The following is a 6,148-nucleotide window of genomic DNA, read 5'->3' as shown; positions in this document are numbered from 1 at the left end:
CTATGTTGCCTCATTATAGAATTTTAGACTCTTGGAGGAGGGTAGGCCACACCTGTCCGCTTGTCCTGCCCTCCTACCCCTCTCAGAGATCCTTCCCGGAATAATTCGAACTTCAGCCTCTTCTTCAGCATCTCCGGAAATATGGGCCTCAGTACTCTTGCCCAAAATGCTCCCCCTCTTTGTCTGCCTGGAGAGTTTCTACTCATCAGTCAATATTCAAATGAGGTGCCCAGTTTCTGTGAGGCCCATGTGGTACAGTCTTTGGTGCTTCTGAGTGTGGACTGTGTGGTCGGAAAGACCTGGATTCAATCTTTCCTCTCCCCCTAACACCTGCTGTGTGATCTTAGCAAGCTTATCTCACCTCTAGGAGCCTCAATTTTCTTCCCTGTCAAATGGGGTTCGCAGATGTATGGGCTTTTCAGGTGGGGTCCGGCAGACGGAAAGCAAAAAGTGGTAACTGCTGCTGTTCGCAACATCAGTGGTTTCAGCCCTGACCTGCATATTAACACCACCTGCAGAGCTTTTAGAACATGGTTTAATAGGTCTGGGGTGATTCTCCTAACAAGGTATATATATATATTTTAAAAGTTGCCCAAGTGATTCTAATGTATAGCCTGCCAGGTTGGAAACTGAAACTAGTAGCTCTGAAAATATGGTACCTGGACCAGCTGTACCAGCATCTCCTGGGAACCTGCTAGAAACTCAAGCTCCAGGGCCCCGCCACAGGCTTACTGGATGAGAAGCTCTGGAAATGGGCCCCAGGAGTCTGGCTTCAACAGGCCTTCCAGGAGGTTCTGATGCATGCGGAAGCCTGTGAATTGCTGCACTAGATTCTAAGCCAAGTAAAGGGGACAACTGTTTGTCTTGTTCAATGCCATATTCTCAGGGCTTAATGCTGTGCTGTACGCAAAAGCAGTTCAGTTCAATTCAAGAAATGTCGACTGAGCACGAATTTTCTTTAAGGCACTGTGCCTCAGCCGGGCCCTGGGAACAGATGCTGTATGAGACAGGTGCCCGTCCTCTCAGCCTGCTTACAGCCTCTCAGGCTCGACGCTTCCTTCCTGCCCTCACCGCCCCTTAAAGACACCTCTACCTGCTATTGTCATCTTTATGCTGATTTATAGATATTTTTCTATGTCTGTGTCCCCCATTAAACTGATCCCCTTAGGGCAGGAATGGATTTTACTCATTTGCTTAGGAGATGCTCAAAGGCAGTTGCATTGCTGGGCCTGGCTCTGCATTCAGAAGCAGTGGAATGTGTCCCCCTCATGAAGAAGGATGGGGGGCAAAGCCTGGTGTGTCAGTCAAGGTTTGATTAGGGATGCAGAACCACTCAGGATTACGGTACAAGGGGTTTCTCTGAGACATTGGACTTTACACTCTTGTGGCAGGAGCTTGGGAAGGAAGATCCAGGGAAAAGGAGTTGGAGGATCAGAGAAAAGTGACAAATCAGCCTTCCTCAGACACTGTGGCTTTGGAAAGCTGGAGCTTTTAGGGAAATCGGGACAAGCACCTCCAGCTGCCAGAGGGACAGCGAAGGGGTTAGTGGAGAAATTGGGGAAGGCTGTTGCCCTGGTTGGCCTAGTGTGGCTGTAGGTCCACGTGGCCAGGGATGGGGTGGGAGTCACATAGAGAATGGGGGATCATCATTCCTGTAAGCCTTTGTCTCAAGTATTTCCCCCAGAACTTCTTCAGGAAATGGATGTCATTTGGCTGATATCTGCTTAGTGATTCCAGGCTGCTTAATTTACTGAACAGAGGTAGTAATTTATTTTTAAAGATAAAGTGATTAAGTGGGGGAAATTTATAAAGCTAAACATTATACATTTTATTTTTCATACATGTTTGAAGTACAAAACTGTGGAAACCATTTGTAGGACCAAGTTGACATGCCCATTGTATGCTACAAGAACTCTTCTGATCATGGAATTTTGATTAAAGTGCACTAAAAGATGAAAAAAAAAAAAAAAAAAGCAGGGGAGGATGAGGCCAGGCAGGGCGCTCAGCACCTCCGCATCGCAGCCCACTGCATCTATCCCATGAATTCCAAGAGCAGTGGTTCCACTTCCTTCCATCTTCTCTATCATATATGAGTTTCTCCTCTGAACAACTCTAGCCTAGAGCCATACAGCAAAGGCACTTCTTGGAAACATAAGTCCTGTTTGGCCAAGCTGACACAGTACTAAATCACCCAGCTGGTAAATATTACTTACCTATAAATTAGTATTTATATTCTTTCCAGGAGCTACTGTTCCACCCATTTTTAACAGGCACGATAGAATAGTGATATTTCCAGATGCTCAATAGGGTAGCATCTCCAAATGCTATATAGGAAAGATTAAAGACAGGATTAGGGGAGAGTTAAAAACTCCATGGTAGAGCACATGCTTAGCATGCACGAGGTCCTGGCTTCTACCCCCAGCACCTCCGTAAGAAAGTTAGGGGAGCTGTTATAACAAAGGACTGTTGCTGGATTCAGGTTTCTCATTCAGTAGTAGAAACAGAAGTTAAGGTTACTTTCAGAGGATAATTTATTTCCTTTATGTTCTTTTTGACATAAGGCATCCTGTAACTGCTGATTTCCACAGGTTTCCCACCAGCTTAGTCCATGAGTATCTAATGATACTCCCCTGTTTGCGTGGCCAGTGCCACAGATACCAGGATAAATAAACTGATTTGAGGTGGGATGGAGTAGTGTTTATACTCCATCTGTGTATTGATTTCATATGCATATTCAGTTACTGAGATAATTTAAATTATGTATATTTGAGGTCAGTTTTTTTAAGTGAGTTACTAGAAAGCACATACCAGCTCCCCATTTCCTTGTTTGTGTTAATGGCATCACCATTCCCTTAGGTCCCTAGACTGGAAAACTTTTTGTCATCTTTGATTTATTCCTGTTTTTCATTCTTCATACTCAATAAGTAATTTGTTCCCACGTCTTTGAAATTCCATTCATACACATCTTGCACTCTCCACTCTTACTGCAACAATCCTAATGAATGTAATACTTACAGTCATCCGCGTGTCCATCCACCCATCCATCCATTTATTCACCTATCCCTTGTGAGTTTCATAACTCTCCTATTTTCAAAAATATTTGGAAGAGTTAATAAAATAGAACCATGTGAAACCAGATAAAGAGTAAAAAGAGAACAGAGAGGGCCTAAATCAGTTGTTCTCACCCTAGGATGTATTAGAATCAATGGAGAACTTCTGAAAAATAGTTACACTGAGGACTGTTTCCAGAGATTTGGATTCATATGGCCTAGAGCTCCCTAGGTGATTCCACTGCGCAGCCAAGCTTGTGAAACTGTGGAATCAGAAATGAGGGAGTAGCTATTACCGGTCACTTGACATGAGCTGATGAGAACATTTGAGTTCTGAGTATGGCTGCAAAGGCAAAAAGGAATATATGCTGTGTTAAACACATTCCATTGTCTGACAAAACATTTTCCCCCCACAGAGTTAAACTCTAAAAGTAATATATTGCGTATCCCTTAGTAATGCAAGAATAGCTACTCTTTACTGGGTGCTTGCCGTGTGCCAAGCATCATGCTAATTAAAGGACTTAACATTCTGAAGTCTCACAACACACCTCTGATGTGAGTATATCACTAACCTAGTATCTTGGATAAGGACATTGGGGTCTTGAGAAGTTAGATAAATTGCCAGCTTTTGGACTCAGGCTGTCTAAATGCAGAACCCTGATTCCTTTTTTTTTTTTCCTGCTTAAAATTTTATTTTATTTTATTTATTTTTGTATATATTTTTTTATTGAAGTATAGTCAGTTTGCAATGTTGTATCATTTTCTTATGTACAGTATAATGCTTCTGTCATACATGAACTTACATATATTCGTTTTCATATTCTTTTTCACCGTAAGTTACTACAAGGTGTTGAATATAGTTCCCTGTGCTATACAGTGTGAACTTGTTTATCTATTTTATATGTATTAGTATCTGCAAATCTGGAACTTCCAGTTTATCCCTTCCTACCCACTTCCTCTCTTGGTAACCATAAGTTTGTTTTCTATGTCTGTGAGTCTGTTTCTGTTCTGTAAATAAGTTCATTTGTCTTTTTTTTTTTTTTTTTGAGATTTCACATATAAGTGGTATCATATGGCATTTTTCTTTCTCTTTCTGGCAGAACCCTGATTCTTAATGACTTCGCTCTACTCCCTATCATGTGAGAATGCTGAGCATTACCTCCAATGCAAGCTTCACAGAAGACTGGAGATTCTTGTACAATAAAGACTGATGGTAAATAATTCAACAAAAGCATTTTTGCAAGGTGTTGAAATAGTATTTTGCTTTCTGATCATCTCACATTGTAGAGGGAGACACGGGGACTTGTGGAAGGCTAGATTGTTATCATATCCACTGGATCCTCTCAAGTCTTCTGATAGGAGCCATGGAGCGGCCTGACCCCTTGCCCGAGGTAGAGCACAGAGCACCGGCAGAGAGGGTGGAGCTTGAGTACAGGACAGACTGGATGAAACCAAGAAGTATTGTTTTTCAGAACCAGGCTTAGAAGCAGGAAGTGGAAGATGGGGTATAAAGCCAATTAGGTCATCCTGCTTGAGGTGCTAGGCCTAGACAAGGTGAGGGAAGTGGGTTAGGTTGGACAAGAGGAAATTCCTGCACTGAAGAGAAGCACAGATGGATGAGGCTGTGTGGTTCCAGAGCCAAGGTCATGAACGTGGGTGTGCCTTTGGTTCGGGAGTGGGAGGAGGGTGCAGATATCTCAGGAGAGTGAAAGGTAGAGGCTGGGTCACAGGAGACTCATGATAAAATATATCTGACAAAGGTCTGGGGTGGAGATACCTCCAGGTGTTGAGTAAAGTGAGAACTGTAGATTTTCTATACCAGCTCTGAGAGCTCATTCTTCTGTTAAAATATGGATGGTCTGGAGACACCTGGCACACAGCCTTCAGTCGTCTCATGTCACTCTGATCAGTGCTCCAGGATCTTCAGAATAATAGGTCTATAACTCTTTTAGCACATTTTAGCTCAAGAAATGTAAAAGGTGCTCTACTACTGCCCACTTTGATCAAAACTCCCACTTGGGATAAACAACAAGGTCCTACTGTAGAGCACAGGGAACTATGTTCAATACCTTGTAATAGCCTATAATGAAAAAAGAATATGACATGGAATATATATATGTACACACACACACATATATATATAAAAACTGAATCACTGTGCTATACATCAGAAATTAACATATTGTAAATTGACTATGCTTCAGTAAAATAAAATAAAATAAAATAAAATTAAATTAAATTAAATTAAATAAAAACTCCCACTTAGGCTTTATTTTATCTTTCCAGGTTGGTCCTTCTGCCTCTTCAACATCTTCCTGTTACGTTAGTCAGGTTCACTGCTCCACATATGATCATGGCTTGGATCAAATGTTGGTTTCAAATGCTTTAGTCTTGGCTTCCCAATGTGATTGTAAGCTGTTCGAGGGAAAGCATTTATATCTCTTAAAATTGATTTCCCCTCATTTGCCTTGAGGTTCCCATAGGCTGAATACGTGACCATGAGTGGACTAGAGATGAGTCAAAGCACCTGGTCACCACACGTGTGCTCTGAGCACCTGGGCCCAAAATGTGATCAGCCAGCTGGCATTGAAACTAAGGCTGACAAAAAAGGATGCTTACATCAATTTCTGTCAGCTTATTGATGGTATCTTTGTAATTCTTTAAAATGACTGCAGATTTCTCTTCATTGAGTTTCTCTTCAATTTAAACAGTGCAACGGAGTGGGATGTTTTAAATAAAAACTCAGTATTAAAAAGAATTAAAATAAAATTCCTCTTTTTCTCAGGACTGACTATGGTAAACAGTCAGTGCATGCCACTTGACTTCATTATAGTTTATCCTGAGCAGTGTTCAGAACAGCCCCAGCCACAGTGAACTATTTCATAAGGGTTTTGGATAGAGATAATAATCATCCCAGAATCAGAAATCATCTTGACGTGTTTTGTGTGTGTGTGTGTATGACAACACTGATGATAAAGACTTGTGATAACACGGGGTAACAGAGTTCAAAAGGTCTGAATGTGAATGCCAGCTTGGTCACATATTAAGTTTGTGACCCTGGGTTGGGCTCTGTGAGCCAGTTTCCTCGTTGTAAAAGA

This window comes from Camelus dromedarius, chromosome 2 (genome assembly GCF_036321535.1).
Source record: "Camelus dromedarius isolate mCamDro1 chromosome 2, mCamDro1.pat, whole genome shotgun sequence".
In the NCBI taxonomy this organism is placed as follows: domain Eukaryota; kingdom Metazoa; phylum Chordata; class Mammalia; order Artiodactyla; family Camelidae; genus Camelus; species Camelus dromedarius.
This window is presented reverse-complemented; position numbering follows the sequence as displayed.